At 43.4% G+C, this 20,610-nt stretch overlaps 1 pseudogene across 1 annotated transcript in view; it reads left to right on the forward strand.

The window, feature by feature from the left end:
* LOC146813265 (epidermal differentiation-specific protein-like) overlaps positions 1-19,873 on the forward strand; it is a 58,276-nt pseudogene extending 38,403 nt beyond the window's left edge. The window contains exon 4 of the transcript XR_014966968.1: positions 18,656-19,873. The product of XR_014966968.1 is annotated as an epidermal differentiation-specific protein-like (transcript). The remainder of the gene's footprint in view (positions 1-18,655) is intronic.
* Positions 19,874-20,610: the final 737 nt, after the last annotated feature.

The following is a 20,610-nucleotide window of genomic DNA, read 5'->3' on the forward strand; positions in this document are numbered from 1 at the left end:
GCTGTGCCCATTTGGCTACTTTCTTCCTACACTATTTGATAGAACACTCTGACCAAGAAGAACATTGAAATATGGCTCTTTCTAGGCTTTGACCTCCTGTTTCCTTCTGACCCTGCAATCTCAACCGTTTCCAGTGGCAAAAAGTGCTCTAAAGATAAACACATATAATAAGTAAATATGGCATAATAAATAAATATGGCTTCTGGACCTGATAGCAGACAATAATTACAGGTGTGTTGTAGTATAACAGCTTATTTCTCCAAACTACTCTTTCACTGAGGATGATGTATGTGGATGTGCTGTGGTACAAGTTAGCACCAAAAGCAGACATACAGCCCTAAGGTAGGTAGTTATCATATACACATTGCGATCATGGCTGCACCATACGTGTACTGTACTGGATTTCATACTATATGCCTGCTCTTTTTGACTGGCATGGTTGATATAATGCTATTTTATAGTGTGGCCTGTTAGAGAAGAGTTGGGTTTCATTAGTGTAGCTCAGTGAGGTGCTTCAGTCATGTCACAGTGAACTTGTGGTTGCACCGCGCCCTGAGGTAACGAAGACATACATGAGATAGACAGTTGCACTGCAGATACTTACCTTCCTATTGGTAATTGAGCAGGAAACTATCCTGCTTGTTGTTCTTGGTTGATATGGTGTGGTTTTGTAATGTATATGTGGGAAGCATTGGTTCTTTTTTGTATGTGAAGTTTGGTTGAGGTGCTAAGATCAGGATATAGCGATCATCCTGCTGTGCATGTGCATAAAAAGTGGCAAAGACGTGTATGATAGATAGATGCATAAGAGACATATAATTTGTGAATAGGACACGTTACAACACAAACTTTTACAACGCAAGCCGCAACATCCATTACAACACATGATTTTACAATGCATGCCATCACAACGCATTTTTCGAAACTACACTTCCAACACATTCCATTACAACAACGCAACCGTTGGATGATGTCATCAACTAACAACAAAGAAGGGTCCATTGGGGAAACATGGCGGCCTCGAGTTAGCGGTCGCGGCACCTGAATCTGTGTGATGCCTGGCGCTCGGCATAACTGAATCAACACGATGCCTATACGTTGAAATTGTGAGGTTGAGAGCCCGAACCAATTTGTTTTTCCTACCTTTTTGCCCTAGGGAGGGTTACTGCTACCGTAGTTGCTGCCGTTGCTAGCACCGTGGCGTTCAGCCCCCGATTTCATCAATGTGCGGATTCCCGTCCGGGCTTTCGCTGCAGCGTTTGATTCTTCCTGGCGTTCCTCGCTGGATTCGGGCATCACGGGAGCTTCGGAGAGCGAGGAGCGGACTGCAGTGTTTTGCGCGGGGCCGGACGCAGGACTGTTACGCTCAACTCGGCTTTCGGGAGAGGCATCATCCTGGAGGGAGACACAGGAAGCTATCCAAAGGCGGCTGAGCAGCTGCTGATTACTGAGGACAAAGTGTGCGAGGTGGTAAGCCCATTAGGGGAAACGGTAAATGTTAAACAAGTTAAGACTGCCTGTGCCACCCGCAGTTCTAAACGCCAGGGCGGGCGGGTGGTTGCCCAGGATAAACAAGAGCCTAAAAATAGAAGGAAGGGGGTGAAAAGGAGTGTAGCTAGACCACTCAAAAACATCAATACCACTGTTGCTACTGAAGCCACTGTTAGGAAACCACTGCAGAAGACGGGTTCTACAAGTAAGTCTTCTGTCCAGTTTAAGACGGATAGCTCGAAAGTCCTCTCAGACGCCACTTATCCTATTGAACCAGTATCTTCTGCACCTGCTGTACCTTCTGTACTAGCAGCTACCCCAGTGGCCTGTAAGGCACGAACCTTAAAACAGAAGCGAAGAAGCCAACTGGGGGGGGGGCTCTCAAAATTACACCATCCTTGAGGTCCTATTTTAACGTGCTACCTCAGATTTTGGCACTTCCCAAAAGCCCTACTTCTTGCACTAGCTCGATGCAGGATTCCTTAGACTTCCCTGTCTCATGCTCCTCGGAACTACCAAGTTGTTCTTCTCAGAATGACCAGGTTCTTGGGGAACCCTCGCAATCTCAACAGGGGGTTAAGTCTCAGTGCGGGGGCGCTACAACTGCTACATCCGATATAACCAACTTGCAAAATGGTACAATCGTGACCTCTCCCAGTGGGGAGCCCCCTCTGCCTCCAATAGATGAACATCAAGAGTACTCCGTTGGGCAAATGCTGAGAGCACTTTCTCAGGATATTAAATTAGGTTTTCAGGCCTCAACTGCTAATCAGCTGGAGATTAGGAGTTTTTGTGAGTTTTTGGAGACAAAAATTGATCTTCTAAATATTAGAACGGCAACACTAGAAAGTAATGTCACAAATTTAACCTCGAATCTTCAACAAGCTGAGGACAAAATAGAGTTCTTAAAAGCTAGTGAAGCTATCCAAGCTGAGAGAATGGAGGCCCTGGAAAACAATAGTAGAAGGAACAACCTCCGACTTCTTAATGTTCCGGAGGAAAGAGAAGGGGGCGATATCAAGCAGTTTATTGTTTCCCTTTTAAAAGAAGCTCTGGGTCCAGATATATCGGAAGAGGAGTTATTGCGGGATATACAAAGGATCCATAGAGACCCATTTCGTAAATCCCCACAAAGACAGAAGCCCAGGAAAATTCTAATTAATTTCATGACATACACCCTTAAGGAGAAGTTATTAACTCTGGCTCTCAAACAGAAATCACTCTCAGCTAAAGGCTTTACTTTCCAGATCAGATCAGACCTTTCAAAAGTTACTCTTGAAAGACAATGGGAGTTGGGCAAAAGACTGGAAGACTTCCGTAAGCTAGGTGCTGTGGCCCAGTTGAAGTTTCCCGCTGCCTTGAGAGTGATGTACAACAATAAAATGTACAATCTTAGAGCTGTGGAGGCAACGGATGTGCTTCTTCAACAACTTAGGGGAAGGTAACTCAAAAAAAAAAAAAAAAAAAAAAGAAAAATATATATAAAAGAGTCTTCTCCTTTACTTCCTTGGCTCTCTGGATGACAAAAAAAAAAAAAAAAGATAAGAAAAGAATAGTATAGGCATGAAGCTCAATACAGTCGAGTGCTTTGCACTATGCAGCCAAGGTGTCGAATTCTGGACTAGGTCCAGATTCTTGGGGCAAGGGTTTCCACGGGTGGGTGGTCAGGGGTGGTAGGGGTTGGGATCAGGGCACTGGGGGGTGATTGGGGTGGGTGTTGCATTGGGAAAAAAGAAAAAAAAAAGTCCTCATTCTCTTTATTATACTCCTTTTTGTCTTTTTCTTTTTCTTTGGAGCTAGAATTACGATAAGTTCTGTGTGGGGTCTCCAGTTAAGAGGATTTTCTTTTCTTTGCATGATGAGGATGACTCGGTAATATGAATAGTTTAGATATTCTCTCCTGGAATGTTAATGGCCTACGCACTAATTCCAGGAGGCATCAGATTTTTCAATATCTACGGGATAGTAGTGCGCGGATCATTATACTGCAGGAGACGCATTTAACTGAGTCAGAATTATCTGTTCTGGTTAAGAGGTTGGGCTGGTTGGACTTCGCTGTTTGTACCACTCAATCAGTTAACACCAGGGGTGTGGCTATATTGTTAAAAAAATCGGCCCATGCAACACTTCTTTCTAAAGTTGTGGACCCAGGGGGTAGATGGGCCATAGCAGAGTGTCAAGTAAAGGATGTAAGAATAACAATTGCTGGGTATTATGGTCCAAATCAGGACGACCCTGTACCTTTTAACAGCATGACATCTGCTTTAATAGCGTTTTCTAGCCCAACTATTTTGGCAGGAGATTTTAACATGATATTGAATCCCCTGTTAGATAAGACCTCACAGTACAGGGCACCTATATCCCACAGAACTAGAACATGTCTTATCGATTTTATGAAACAAATGGGTTTCTTGGATATATGGAGGATAAAGGCCGGCTCTAAACGAGAGTACTCTTTTTGCAACTACAAATACAGGCACAAATCTAGGATTGATTTTATTCTAGTGAGTCAATCAATAAAAAGCTGGGTGGGGGATATTTCTTATCTACCATCTCACCTCTCTGACCATTCTGCGGTTAGCCTATTCATTAACAAACCAGCACTCCCAGTAGAGAGGACATGGTCAATGGACCGTGCTCTTCTTATGCTGGAAGAGACAATAGTGGACCTTCAAAAAGAAATGGAACTGTTCTTAGTTAGAAATGCCCAAACTGCTCCAACGGTAACTATATGGGAGGCTCTTAAGGCCTATTTGAGGGGACATATGACAAGTATCTCCTCTTATAGGTCAAAGAGGTACAAGGCGGAAATTGCGGATATCGAGAGTAAGATCAAAGCAATCCAAGTAGTAATTGATCTGGGCGACCGAGATAGTACCGAGGCTGCTCAAGAGATTCTACGGTCTCTGAAGGGAGACCTGGAGTCTGTTCTCAACTCTAGATTATTACAAAGATGGGAAGCTAGTAAGATCGCCCACTTTGAGTACGGGGAAGGTGCTGGGAAACTTCTTGCCTGGAAAATTAGATCAGATCGGGCAAGGAACTACATCAGCTCAGTTACTAAATGCGGGGTATCGTACACCTCTGATGAGGATATTAAAGCATAATTTTATTCCTTCTTCTCGGATTTATATAGGGAAGAGGGAAATTCTGACCCTGCTAAAGCACAGTCCTTGTTAAATAGTATAAATCTCCCTGAGTTAAACTCAGACCAACAAATAAAAATAGATACACCAATCACCTATGACGAGGTATTCAGGGCTATAATGAGCTCAAAAAAGGGGAAAGCAGTTGGGCCGGATTGCCTTCCTTCGGAAATATATATATGTTTGGCTAAAGAGATTGCTCCATTTCTGACTATCTTGTTTAATGAAATCTTACAAGAAGGTATTCCTCTCCCTACCTCTTGGAATAAAGCAACAATATCATTGATATTGAAGCCGGGGAAATCGGCCTCAAGTTGCGAATCTTACAGGCCAATTTCAATTTTGAACGCCGATTATAAGATCTTTGTGTCCATTATGGCCAGTAGGCTTGGAGGAGTCGCAGGTGAATTATTACATCCAGACCAAAAGGGTTTTGTTAAGGGCCGTCACCTGTCAGATTTAACCTATGATTTTATTGGAGCCATCGACATGGCCACAGCAGGGTTTCTCCCCTTGGCAGGGATGACACTGGATGCGGAGAAGGCCTTCGACAGGGTCAACTGGCTGTTTATGTCGGAGGTCTTGGCCAAATTCAGATTAGGTGATAAATTTAGACGAGTCATCTCCCTTATATACTGTAATCCATCGGCTAATATTCTGGTTAACGGTTCCCTCACAAAATCCCTTGCGATAACAAGGGGCACGCGTCAAGGATGCCCTCTTTCCCCCTTACTATTTAATTTATATATTGAACCCTTCGGTCAGATGTTGCGAGATGATACCAGGGTGTCTCCATTTAAATATGGAGAGTGGGAAAGGAAAGTGGCATTATATGCCGATGACATCCTCATTTTGACAGCAAACTTAAATATGGCATTTCCGGCAGTCATCGAGCTTGCCCAGAAATTTGGGTCGGTTTCAGGCTATAAGATCAACACTTTGAAGACCGAAATTACGGCCTGGAATATGCACGTAGACTCTCACCTTCCTTCCTTAAAAACTGATATAAGATATCTTGGTATCCATGTTCTTCATGAAATCGATAATATCCCCTCTCACAGTTTACTATTAATCATAAAAGAAAGCCGAAAATTATTGAAAAACTGGGCCAACTTACCTCTGTCTATGTTGGGTCGGGTCAATTTGATCAAAATGTCAATCTTACCAAGGTTTACTTTTCTTTTTGATTCTATTCCTTTATTTTTTGAGAGTGCTCTTCTTGCAAAAATACAGAGTGAACTCAATACTTGTATTTGGGCTTCTCGGGGGTCTAGGATCGCCTGGAAGAAAATAAGAAGACGTAGAGAGAAGGGCGGCCTGGCTGCCCCAGACCTGCAAATATATGCTTGGGCCTTTCAACTTGTCCACTCGCGGATGTTACTAAAGAGGCCAATAAGTAGCGGTATGGGTTTGATGTTCCTGTCCATGCTAAGAGTGAGCGGCTTTTCTGAAGACGGCTTTCTTCTTAAATATGGAGATCCCAAGTTTAAAAAAAAAGTTAGATTAAAGGTATTATGGGGTCTGCTAAAAACTTGGGTTAAAATGCGTGCCACAATGAAGATGGGGTATTTTTCCAGCTTAGCTCCTATCTGGGACTCTCCTGGGACACCAGAGTGCCTAAAAAAGACAGTTTGTCCTTACCATTGAGGGCAGCTGGCATAGCGAGGCGGGGTGAACTTTTTGTGGAAGGTTCACTGATCCCCTGGGAGGTCCTCCGGGAAAACACTGGTTCTTCTCTCTCTAGGTTTAAATATCTTCAACTTTCTAGCTGGGCCAACACAAACTATGCTATTAGAACTAATTACATCTTAGGTAGGGATACACAGATGGAGACACAGGCCATGCAGAAACCTCCATTTAGAAAAGAGGCTGGATTTTGGTATCGTACTATCCTTGACGAGATCGATGGAGATTTTAAACTCCCATCTTCACTGTGGAATAGTTGCATTTCACAGGTTGACCTTGAGCTGTTATGGCTTAATTCCTGTAAGACATTGTGGGATATTGTAAAACCTTATTATCACAAAAAGCAACCACTATTGAATTGGCAGGATACCAGATTCAGAGTAGTGTTAGAATATTGTTCAACTATCTACTTTACAGGTGGAATATCAAAGATATTGAAGTAAAAGCCTCACTCACATAATAGTGACATGCTTCATCATAGGCAGTTACTCCACACCCAGAGAAGGTGGTACTCTCCGGGCGGACTCAACCAAAGATATACTGGGAATTCTTAGATAAATGAACAACTGGTTAGGCAGGGAACCAGATCAAATTAAAAATACCTATGAGTGTACCCTCTTTCGAATCCTTTATTCCTGGGCACTCATGATATCAATAAAAACTTGTTATCGGGGTTTTTTTGAACTCAATTCTATTCAATTGTACCCTCAACCGTGTGCCAACATGTTTCGGCCCGTCTTGTAGCCCAATCGGGTCTGGGGGCCTTCGTCAGGGCAATATCTTTCTGTTCCTTATGCTCTAAGGTCCCTGCGGTTTAGCCGTACATGTGATTACATGCAACCCATTCGTACGTGAGGCCTAATGCACTCACCTGTCCGTATGTACCATCCGACTTCAGTAGAATTTTTCTATTGGACATAGAACAAAAAATAATAACATGTATTTCTTCAACGACACAACAACAGAATCTGTCTACAGCCCGTCTTGTGCTCGTAGTCATTGATTTCTAGTTGTAGTGATGGTGTGCCACCTGTCTATGTGCTCTCTATTTTAGGGCTTAGTGTAATCCATTATCCATCTCAGTCTACTCACCGCCACATCACACCCACATCTTTTCACCACACAACGTGATCATCATACTAATTGTGTCTGACTATGAGTGAAAGGATTGTGGCTAGGTTGTTTCTCTTAGTCACCGATCCTATTAGTCTCTAATTTATCACCCGTTTTCCTTGTCGTGTTGTTTATTCATTCTTATATCTACAACCATGCGCTGGGATCGCGTGTATCCCTTTCATCCAGTCTAGTTCAACCCACAGGCGCTCACCTACTGCCCGATGCCTACTGGCATCATGCGGATCGCGTGTGTTCAGGTGCTGTCCTGTAGTCAAACACTGCGTAAAAGGTAAATAAAAGCAAATTTTGTATGGCCATTACGTTAAGAGTCGATCTATTGCGGTTAACCTAGTTCTCTACAAGATCGTTGTTTTTGGGCCATTCTTACCGTATTTTATTTCTTAGTTTGCGTTAAATATAGAGAGGGAGATGCTCGTTCTTATTCACGTGAAAGCCCTCGTTTCTGCTGAAGCCTTCTTATCGTGCGTTATATAGTGAACTCACTCCCTCTTATATAATTTATGTTGGAGAGCCCCTTTTCATTTACACTGCAGCCAGTCTTTTTTTAAATCAAAAGTGGAACCGTTAGTGGTTTAAAACTCTAAGAGAGTCCCTATCCTCATATCAGATAGTTTGGGGCGCCAAGCGTCAAAATTTACATAGTGCTCCCTCGCGCTCACTTACTTCGTCAAGGACACCGCACCGCCGTTGCACCTAGTCAACCACACCGTCTGCCGTCGGAGATGTGAGTACGGTAGTTTCGGCTTTTAAAAGACGTTCCACCAACCTGAATGGAGGGCTGTTCTGTCCCAATCCCGATTCTCTATGGTTGGGTAACGTGGTCACAGCTGTTCGACCGTGTATGCGGCTGAACTACAAGAGTTCTGGGAAATGTAGTTCTGTTAGATCCGAAAAGCGGTGTTCGATCCCCCTCAAACCGGAGAATCTGTTTTTTATAATTTAAAACATATTTTGCCAATCCCTCGAGTCGCTATCATGGGGAAAGTTTCTTATGTGGTGTGAGGTTAACGTTTCGCCGTTTTGGACGAACTTGCATGTCTCACTGTGTGACCTAATGATCCGTGATAGGGGGGAGATGTGGGCAACCCCAATGGAACCCGCCTTATCTACCTATTCACGGCGGGTAATTCTAATCAGTCGATTAGTCGGTTATTTAGGTTGTGTGCACGTTGTTGTCTGCTGCCCGACCTCTTTGGTGTTATTCCCGTGTGATCCCAATTTCTATACAACGAGGTCTGATCTTACACCCCAGTCTTTTGTTTTATATACGGGAGGCTGTATTTTGTTTACAGTACCTTTACTCCTGTCTCCTTGTTTGTATCGTATTACTTAGTGCAGGTACGACTCTTTTTACAGGTTTTACCTACTAGTAGTTGCAGCGAGATTTTATTTGTTTGCCATGTTCAAGGGATATTTGAGTTAAGTCATAGAACCCCACGGAATTTCCTCGTTAAGGCCTGATGTTGTACTTGACAGGCGATAAATCCACCTTTGCTCTAGTTTCAGCAATTGTTTTTCGTTGCAGCTGTCTGGTAGTCTCTCAATTACAGTCCAAGTAAAGTCATTTTCGTTATGTCTCTGTGTTTGAAAGTGTCTCATCATTTTTGTGATTGTTTTTCCGCATCTAAATGTACTGCGGTGCTCATTGATTCTGATCTTGACTTTACGTGTGGTCATCCCAATGTATATCTTATTGCAGATACACGTCATTAGGTAAACTACATTGTGGCTGTTGCAGTTGCTGAAGGACCTTTGTTCCCACGGTGTTCTTAGGCCAACGTCGATTGATTTCCCTCTCTTAAATGCAAACAGTGGTTTCTCTAGTTCTCCAGTAGGCCAATTCCTACGATTAAGGAGAAACTGTACTGAAAAAGCAAATTATGAAACTCATGCTAGAAAACTAACACAGAAACTAAAGACAAAATACTATCCTACAAAACTGATTAAACAAGCATATAAAAGGGCAAAAAACTGCAACAGAGAGGGGTTATTGGAACCAAAAAAGAAACCGGATGATAAAAAACTGGTATGCGTGACCACCTACGGAACAGATTCCAACAATGTAAAGAACATTGTTCTACGACACTGGAGAACACTGAATTCTGGGGGACTAAAACTAGAGAAACCACTGTTTGCATTTAATAGAGGGAAATCAATCAAAGACTCTGTTGTACACACCCGACCAAAAAAGAAACAATGCAGAACAGGCCAACAGAGCACACTCTGGAATCTACCAGAGGAAATTGGACACTACCCGTGCGGATCGTGTAGTGTATGCAAACTAACAACACCGAGCAAAACAATCGACGTTGGCCTAAGAACACCGTGGGAACAAAGGTCCTTCAGCAACTGCAACAGCCACAATGTAGTTTACCTAATGACGTGTATCTGCAATAAGATATACATTGGGATGACCACACGTAAAGTCAAGATCAGAATCAATGAGCACCGCAGTACATTTAGATGCGGAAAAACAATCACAAAAATGATGAGACACTTTCAAACACAGAGACATAACGAAAATGACTTTACTTGGACTGTAATTGAGAGACTACCAGACAGCTGCAACGAAAAACAATTGCTGAAACTAGAGCAAAGGTGGATTTATCGCCTGTCAAGTACAACATCAGGCCTTAACGAGGAAATTCCGTGGGGTTCTATGACTTAACTCAAATATCCCTTGAACATGGCAAACAAATAAAATCTCGCTGCAACTACTAGTAGGTAAAACCTGTAAAAAGAGTCGTACCTGCACTAAGTAATACGATACAAACAAGGAGACAGGAGTAAAGGTACTGTAAACAAAATACAGCCTCCCGTATATAAAACAAAAGACTGGGGTGTAAGATCAGACCTCGTTGTATAGAAATTGGGATCACACGGGAATAACACCAAAGAGGTCGGGCAGCAGACAACAACGTGCACACAACCTAAATAACCGACTAATCGACTGATTAGAATTACCCGCCGTGAATAGGTAGATAAGGCGGGTTCCATTGGGGTTGCCCACATCTCCCCCCTATCACGGATCATTAGGTCACACAGTGAGACATGCAAGTTCGTCCAAAACGGCGAAACGTTAACCTCACACCACATAAGAAACTTTCCCCATGATAGCGACTCGAGGGATTGGCAAAATATGTTTTAAATTATAAAAAACAGATTCTCCGGTTTGAGGGGGATCGAACACCGCTTTTCGGATCTAACAGAACTACATTTCCCAGAACTCTTGTAGTTCAGCCGCATACACGGTCGAACAGCTGTGACCACGTTACCCAACCATAGAGAATCGGGATTGGGACAGAACAGCCCTCCATTCAGGTTGGTGGAACGTCTTTTAAAAGCCGAAACTACCGTACTCACATCTCCGACGGCAGACGGTGTGGTTGACTAGGTGCAACTGCGGTGCGGTGTCCTTGACGAAGTAAGTGAGCGCGAGGGAGCACTATGTAAATTTTGACGCTTGGCGCCCCGAACTATCTGATATGAGGATAGGGACTCTCTTAGAGTTTTAAACCACTAACGGTTCCACTTTTGATTTAAAAAAAGACTGGCTGCAGTGTAAATGAAAAGGGGCTCTCCAACATAAATTATATAAGAGGGAGTGAGTTCACTATATAACGCACGATAAGAAGGCTTCAGCAGAAACGAGGGCTTTCACGTGAATAAGAACGAGCATCTCCCTCTCTATATTTAACGCAAACTAAGAAATAAAATACGGTAAGAATGGCCCAAAAACAACGATCTTGTAGAGAACTAGGTTAACCGCAATAGATCGACTCTTAACGTAATGGCCATACAAAATTTGCTTTTATTTACCTTTTACGCAGTGTTTGACTACAGGACAGCACCTGAACACACGCGATCCACATGATGCCAGTAGGCATCGGGCAGTAGGTGAGCGCCTGTCGGTTGAACTAGACTGGATGAAAGGGATACACGCGATCCCAGCGCATGGTTGTAGATATAAGAACGAATAAACAACACGACAAGGAAAACGGGTGATAAATTAGAGACTAATAGGATCGGTGACTAAGAGAAGCAACCTAGCCACAATCCTTTCACTCATAGTCAGACACAATTAGTATGATGATCACGTTGTGTGGTGAAAAGATGTGGGTGTGATGTGGTGGTGAGTAGACTGAGATGGATAATGGATTACACTAAGCCCTAAAATAGAGAGCACATAGACAGGTGGCACACCATCACTACAACTAGAAATCAATGACTACGAGCACAAGACGGGCTGTAGACAGATTCTGTTGTTGTGTCGTTGAAGAAATACATGTTATTATTTTTTGTTCTATTTCCAATAGAAAAATTCTACTGAAGTCGGATGGTACATACGGACAGGTGAGTGCATTAGGCCTCACGTACGAATGGGTTGCATGTAATCACATGTACGGCTAAACCGCAGGGACCTTAGAGCATAAGGAACAGAAAGATATTGCCCTGACGAAGGCCCCCAGACCCGATTGGGCTACAAGACGGGCCGAAACATGTTGGCACACGGTTGAGGGTACAATTGAATAGAATTGAGTTCAAAAAAACCCCGATAACAAGTTTTTATTGATATCATGAGTGCCCAGGAATAAAGGATTCGAAAGAGGGTACACTCATAGGTATTTTTAATTTGATCTGGTTCCCTGCCTAACCAGTTGTTCATTTATCTAAGAACTCCCAGTATATCTTTGGTTGAGTCCGCCCGGAGAGTACCACCTTCTCTGGGTGTGGAGTAACTGCCTATGATGAAGCATGTCACTATTATGTGAGTGAGGCTTTTACTTCAATATCTTTGATATTCCACCTGTAAAGTAGATAGTTGAACAATATTCTAACACTACTCTGAATCTGGTATCCTGCCAATTCAATAGTGGTTGCTTTTTGTGATAATAAGGTATTTTGGGAGAACGCAACCACGTTGTTTATTCTCTCACTCTCTGTATGTGATAAAAGAAAAAAGATATTGTAAAACCTGCTTGGTTAAGAAGGAATCACATCTTCACGATCCATAGAGCCTACTTTTCACCACAGAGGCTAACTAATTTCTCAGAAGGTCCTCCAGTGTGCTGTGCTAGATGTGGAGAAGAGGCTGCTTCAGACGTCCACATGTTTTTGACTTGCCCTCTCTTATCGAGCTTCTGGTACCAAGTGGGGAAAGTGCTGTCCAGTTCTTTAGGGATATCTATTACTTTTGACTTACCTTTGATTTTCTTTGGGTTAATACCCAACCTGGTTGGCCCACCTAGGAATCTGCTATTCTACTCCATCCTAATAGCAAGAAGAGAGATTTGTATCAAATGGAAAGACCCTAAACCTCCGGAATTCCTAGATTGGCAGGCTTCTCTCTTAAGGATATCCAAGATGGACCTTATAAGACCAGGAAGTAAGAAGAAGCAAGAATTTTGGAAACTTATGAAATGGGGATAGGGTTTTTTTTTTTTGTTTTTTTTTCCCCTGTCCAAGGATTACATCGCCCTTCCTGCCTAGACAGATTTTCTCCTCCCTAAATGTAGGGGATTGATGAGCTGCTATCGCCTTTCGGGCTGAGCAATGGGCCCCTCAGTGGATATTGCCTTCGGCCAGTGTTTGAGTAAAGGAAGCACCGGTAAGCTTGTCCGTTGATAAAGTTTACAAATCCAGTGTACTGAGGCAGTGTTACTCTCTTTTCTCTCTCCAAAGCCTGGGTGGTTCCTAATGGGCTGAGTATGAGGACAAAAAAAAACAAAAACAAAAAAAAACCAAAAAAAAAAACCAACGCAACCGTTACAATGCATACCATTACAACGCATAATACTTTCAGGTAACAGTTGTGTAAATGATGGTTAGTGTACGGGTAAAAATTACTATTCCCACACCAGAGCGTGCAACAGTAGGGTAAGTGTTGGATAGTATAGGGGTGAAAATTACTATTCCCACACCAGAGAGTGCAACAGTAGGGTAAGTGTTGGATAGTGTAGGGGTAAAAATTACTATTCCCACTCCAGTGAGTGCAACAGTAGGGTAAGTGTTGGATAGTGTAGGGGTAAAAATTACTATTTCCCATTACTTACCTTATAATGTGTTGTAATGGCAAGTGTTGTAGTGGCATGCGTTGTAATGGCATGCATTTTAGTGACGTGCATTGTAATGGCTGTGTTGTAATGGCATGCAATGCAAAGGATGTTGCATAGTAATGACTGTGTTGTAAAGGTAGTGTGTTGTAATGACTGCGTTCTAATAGTTGTTTCCCATAATTCGTCTTTAAACTTACGATCAGGTCATCTATTTGCTATCCGGCACCTTGTGAGCCTGGTCTTGCTTTTCAAACCAGAAGTTTTGGTCACCCAGCTGCAAAGATAATGATGTGTGTAATGGCGCCAATGAAGGCTAGATTGTTCTGGGGCAGTAAATAACTCATAGTAATCAAGAAGCTTAGGTTGGAGAAGATGATTAGTAAAGGTTTGTAATCTGTGGATAACAGCTGCAGGTGGATAAGGAGTTCTTAAGGATGACCACAACTTTGCTGCCAGGTTTCAGTGTAAGTTAATTTCATATGACATTTTAGTAGCCTAGAGGGTCAGCCTCATGAAAGGATTGCACAGTGTCAATGATGATGAGGAAGTCTTGTGCTTGCGTTACAGATCAGGTGATATATGTTCTCTTTGTTTTTTATACATCGAATATGAATTTTAAAGCATGCTGATAAATTGTGTCTAGCAATAGGATAAAGGGTGATTAACCGTATTTGTGATTAACAATTAACGGTGGAGAGTAAGGAGGAGGGCAGACCAATGCGATAGAGTCATTGTTGAGCTTAAGTACATGGAGCATTGATATGACTCAGTTTAAAGGGACAGGTTATGAAGGGGGAGAGTGGGCGTTTTACGCAGGATACACTTAGAATAGAAGAGAGATGTTGAAGGGGAAAACTTGTAGGTTGGAAGGAAATGGGAGCAAGAGGAAAATGGAAAAGATTATATGTGAGGTTCGTCAATTGTAGAGAACAGATGTGAATGAGAAAATCTCTTCTTCTCTTACCTAGTGGTTTCTTTAGTCAGTGCTGGGTTGAGGGGATGTGTAAGGTAAAATGCAGGAATGGTCTAAAAAGATGTAAAGGTTGAGGTGAAAGATGTGTGTCGATGCTCTGAGAGTGTGGTAGATGGAGGTTTGGGTGTGGAAGCCAACAGCAGGAGGGAGTGCATTAAAGGGATTATTATTAACTGGTCAAGTGGAGAGAAAGGCTAGGCTGATGAGAAAATGAGAATTAAGGAGAGCAGTGAGGAGAGCCAGGGGGAAGGAAGGGGTTACTATTATGAGAAGAAGGGTTGTGCTGGAGGACACACCTTGAATATGAGATGCAAAGAAAGAATGATGGCATGAGGAGTAGAAGGAACAAGAGAAGAAGACATAGGAAGATGAATTGCTTTCTCAAGGAATGCCATCTCTCCAAAGTGATTGCACAGGCAGCAATATTTCCTAATTAATGGGTGTTCTTTCCAGCTGATTGATATTGCAGCTATGGATTGTTGTGGGAGGCCACTTGGAAGGTGCACCACCAGTTAGTAAGAGTTGTTGGGGTGATCCAAAGGTAACACAGGCCAAGCCTCCTAGAATAAAGATACAAACCATCTACAGGGGGGGTTAGATACATCACTCAAGAAGGCACAACTTCTTAAAACAGTTGTTATTAAGGGTAAAAAGCAGCATAGAGCATCTGCAAACCACCAATTAAAAAGAAAAGGATAAGAATTAATAAGAATGTATGGGTTCCACCAGTAGTGGTGTTGGTCCAACATACTGCAAGGTACAGCTTTCTAAAGCCAGGAACTTAGGTGCAACCCACTACAGATAAAATAAAACTATGAATCGAGGTTACTATCCCTCAGTTGTGTAGTAATAAGAAGCACAGGCAGGGGGGTTTAGATACATCACTCAAGAAGGCACAACTTCTTAAAACAGTTGTTATTAAGGGTAAAAAGCAGCATAGAGCATCTCCAAACCACCAATTAATAAGAATGTATGGGTCCCACCAGTAATGTTGTAGGTCTGACATACTGCAAGGTACAGCTTTCTAAAGCCACTAGCTTAAAACTTTGAACTGAGATCCGTATTCTACAGCTGTGTAGTAACAAGAAGCACAGTGGAATGATAAAAGAAATTGCAATAGCATATGAGAGGAATGTGGGTTATTTTTTCAGGTTTATGTGCGCCTCAAGGTCTAGAATGGGTTCTGCGCTCTGGTTGTGGTTCAAGTGATGTATTTTCCCTTTCATTCACTCTAATAAAAGTTGCAGACAGGGTAGAAAGAAGAGGAAGACAACATAGGGGCTGATTAAGATGGCGGACGGACTTCAGGCCGCCCACCATCGTTTTGGAGATTGGAACCACCCACCTACAAGGCGGCAGTCCCACAGGGCCAATTACAGTGTGACCCCCACCGTGGGTGGCACATTGGCCATGTTTTGTATTGCGGTGGGTGCTGTGCTCTGCAGCAATACAAAACAGAGACCACACACATATCCCTGTACTCCATGGCATGCACCATGCGATGCCTGCCACATGGTGCAGGAATATGTAGGAGGGAATCATAGGTGACCCCCAGGTCCTGTTTCTGTGGGCTAGGGTGGAAGGGGGGCCCGCTACGTGCCCCCATTGTGTCTTTCTGCCAGCTTTTCCATGGTGGGTTACCAGCCATGGAAAGGTTGGCGGGTATTGGACATCAAATCCGTGGCGCTCGGTCTTTCCGACAGCCACACAGCCCCTCGCCATCAAAATGTGGCAGGCGGTAAACGTTATTAAAATGGCAGGAAGACAGCCTGTCAATGGCTGTCTCCCCGCCATTTTTTTGCGAGTTTTATGTAGCGCGAACTAGACCCGAATAGGGTATCAAGGCGCTTTACATGAGCACCAGTTTCATTACAGAAGGACACATTCCTTTTTGTTAGGCACATGGAGATTAAGTGCTTTGCCCAGAATCACAGGATGTTGATCTTCGTTTCCGAGACTCGAACCCTTTCCCCTGCTTCGAGGCCGACCACTCTAGCCGTAAGGATACATCCTTTCATCCCATTATAATCAGCCCCTTAGTCACGTGAATTGTGGGAGAGTAGGATATGGTCTGGGACTAGGAGCTTGGCTGGGCTTATAAAGCAGCAAAAACATGTTATACACAGATCCAGGCCGAGTGACACAATGCTCAAACACACTAGAAAATACCATTTTTTGGGCTAGCGGGCAAGCAGCCCTTTGAGGCTTATAGGTACGGTACTACAACAGTAAGAGATGCAAATTAATTCCGAAAAGGTCTCAGCTGATCAGAGGGTGGTTTGCAGCATATGTTCCTGAAATGAACACAGGATGTGCAGGATTAGCACAGACCACATCCGTTTACCTGAGGCGAGAGCCTTAAGTTTGAACGTTAATTGGTCCATCAATGGCTTCTTGCATATAACACGATGACCTGCAGCAGCTTGCTGAAATTAGTGCAGTAAAGAAAGCTTTTCCTGGCTTCCTTGTTGCATCATTTGTTGATTCAAAGCAGAAATAATGCACCTGATACAAGCAGACCTTTTGTGGTACTAGTGGGCAAACAAACCTTGAGGCCTATAGGTACAGTACTACAACAGTAAGGTATGTGAATTCATCCCAGCCAATCTGAGTCAGTCAGAGGCTATTGCAGGAGCTTACCTTTCTGAAATTAACACAGAAAGTGGGGGATGGATGCAGACCACATCTTTTTGCCTCAGACGAGGGCAAGTGCCTGTGGCCTTGAAATCTGTTCCAATTATTGCTTCTTTCATGAAGCTGGCTTACCTGCAGAGCCTTAGTGAAACTAATGGGGCAAATAATGAGTTTGGCATTAGTTGATTCAAAGCAGCTAAACTGATGTAATTTAATGTGTAGGAAAATGGTGAAAGAACGAGCAACTCAGACACATGCAGGGGAGAGGTAGGAGATGAGGTAGACATGGCCTCCAACTATCTCAAATGCGAACCCTCCATCCAGAGTTAATGCATGTCTATGGAGGACCCTGGTATGTGGTATTCAATCCACCAATTGATGCTGTAACATAGACATCTAACACACTGAGATAAGTGAGGCATTTGCATAATAACAGACTTCACAGGTTTACCAGCAGAGTCAAACTTCATCCTCCCCACTAGAGTTACAGAGATTAAGCCCAAACACAATGAAACCAATCAGGTGTCGTCTGCTATATTTTTTTCATGGGCCAGCAGGGAGGATGGTAGTCTCTCTTGTAAGGTAACAAAGTAGGTTATACCTCCATCTCTAGATAAGTACTCTGCTGGGAACAAGATACTTAAATAAATTAGTGCACATCACAACGACCCCATGTCACTGGTCTCCTAAGCAGAAAAACATCGGTGTGGTCAGAAGGATGGCAGATAAGTACTGCACCAGTCACAAGTGACCCTACACATTTTATGGGAAACTTGGGTGCCAATGAGGTTTGGCATCCCTCCAGTTCTGAAAGAATAACTTTGGTCAGATTGAACACCAGGTGGCACCTGGCTAACATACTCAAATCAAGTTTTGTCCCTGCTTTGACTAGATTCTATTCAATATGTGCCTTTGATCTGCTGACTGGTTTCCTTACATTGCTGTTGTATTCCACTTTGCCAACTTGAGGTTGAATTTCTGCACTTTCAAAATGCAACATTTGTTTCCTTTCCATCTCACTTCAGTTTTATTAACTAACACAATTTACTTGTTCCAGTGTCACTTCACATTCATTTTTGTGCTGAGTGAGAGATGAGAAAATAGAGACATTTTACGATTATTTAAACTAATTCTGATTGATGTAATTTGCAAGATTACATTTACTGCAGACGAAACTGCTATTGAGACCTATTGTGATCATGTTATGAATAGTGGCAGCATCTTTATTGCTAGAGTGAAAAAGCAAAAGGACTCTGGTCCATCCAGTGTATTCCTCCCACTGTTCCTTGTGGCTTCTTCTCATCTTCGCTGTTAATGAAATTTGAAGAAATACAGATGTAAACTGCTTTGTCTGTGATGCCCCTCGATGATTGGGAAATTAAGCTCTTATTCTTGAAAAACATTTTTTCAAAACACACAGCAGAATGTATCATTCAGAGTAATAAAAGATTTCTTTACAGGAGAGAATAACTACTGGAAATGTGCACAAAACCCTGCTTTTCCTCCACTGACTGGCTTTTGTTTTGTTACAGTGTGAAATAAGGGAGCACATTCAGCCTCGACAGCTGATGACCATTGACTCAATCACCGTCTATCAAGGGTGTCAGTTCAAGGGACTCAATAAGACCTTTACTGCAGATGTTCCAGATCTGACGAATGAATGCTTCAATGACTGCACCCACTCTGTGAAGATCGTCGGGCAGCCCTGGGTCCTGTACGAACATCCCAACTATCAGGGGCGGTGCAAAGCCTTGGAGGAGGGAGAACACTCATGGGATTCCATAAAAGAAAACTTCATAACTTCTTTCTTTAAAACGTGGAGCCAGATATCTTCTCTGAAGCTGATCACTGACGACTTGCGCAATCCCAAGATCACAGTCTATGAGCATATCAATGAGGGGGGTCAGGCGTTAGTGCTGACTCAGGAGTCCAATCTGGTGTTTGGAGGCATGGATGACAAGATAAGCTCCCACAGAGTCCAGAGTGGAGTATGGCTTCTGTACGAGCATATAGACAGAGGTGGAAGATGCATTGTAGCCAGGGCTGGTGAATATTTGGAAAATTACTGCGATATCGGTTTCAGTGACCGAGTCTCATATGTGTATCCTCTGCGCCCTGGGCAATGCTCTGTGACAGCCAAAATTCTGTGGGACAAGCAGAAGGTAGAGAGTGAGAGAACCATTCAGATAGAACAGTATTCATACACCAACAGTTCAGATATCGAGCAGGTGTTCACCGCCACTCTTACCAAAGAGTTTGAAAAATACACCTCCCACAAATTCGAATTCAGCAATGAGACCACAATAAAGGCTGGAGTCTCCTTTACTTTTTCTGGAATAGTCACTATGGAGACAGGGGTGTCCAACACCTTCACAGTGAAGAAAGGAGAGTCTCAGTCATTCACCACGAGGAAGAAGTCAGAGTTGAGCTTGCCGGTGAAGGCTCCACCACGCACAAAAGTGATTGTGAACTTCATGTACAAGGAGGTCACAATCACAGTGCCAGTGGAGATGAAAATCACCCGGGCCAATACAACTTATAACGAAACTGGAACATACCGATGTGAGTCTGGCACTGAAATCAGCATCATTCTGGACTCACTGCCAGTGGCGAAACACAAAACGATGGAGCCCCCCTGTAAAATGTGATAAGGGGGTCCGTCGTCTCATAGATGGCACACATATTCATTAGTCTTGGGCTCAAGGGGATCTCACTGAAGGGCCGGGCCCCCGCCCCCGCCCCGCCCCCTATGATGCATGTGGCCTGCTCAGGAAAGCATAGTGACTGCCCCCCATTTCTCAGTCCATGCCATTGCACACATTCTGCAAGGCATGAAATGGCATGGCCTTTGGAGGTGATGGGACCCCCCATAACAAGGACCCTGGGGCTCACCCCACATTGGGAGGCATGCGTGGCCTTCGTTAAACCCCTGGACCCTTCCCATAAGTTGATCCTAGTGGGAGCCACACATTTTCTCCTTAGTAGCCACATGTGAACATTGATTTGCTATTCTTTCGGTGATTGTGATCGCATTTTGCTCAAAACCGAGAAATCTGTGAATAATCCTTTCCTTTAAAGATGCCATTCTCCCAGACGTCAGCCTGATACAGAATGTACTATCCGCTAACCCAACTCTTATTAAAGGCTGTTAAAAGGGTTCCTTCTGTAGAGTACCGACAAGCTATAATTCCCTACCAGAATATCCAAGAATGCCATATTTGAATTGGGGACTGGTTGTCATTGCTACTTAGTGTACATACCAGCCCCTCAAAGCAGGAAACCAGTAACCGGTCTCTGATTAGCAATCGGATGTAACAGAGTTCCAATGGGTGAATGTACCCTACATAACCTCCGCCAAACCTGTCCTGTGATTGGCTAGGGTTCTGTCTGCTGCTCTCCTCAGGTCCTTCCTGATACAGGTCACTTACTGGCAATGCTTCAACTGTGTGACCCTGAGCTTTACTGCTGCCCAGTTTCTATGTATTGC

The sequence above is a fragment of the Triturus cristatus genome, chromosome 7 (assembly GCF_964204655.1).
Source record: "Triturus cristatus chromosome 7, aTriCri1.1, whole genome shotgun sequence".
Taxonomy (NCBI): Eukaryota; Metazoa; Chordata; class Amphibia; order Caudata; family Salamandridae; genus Triturus; species Triturus cristatus.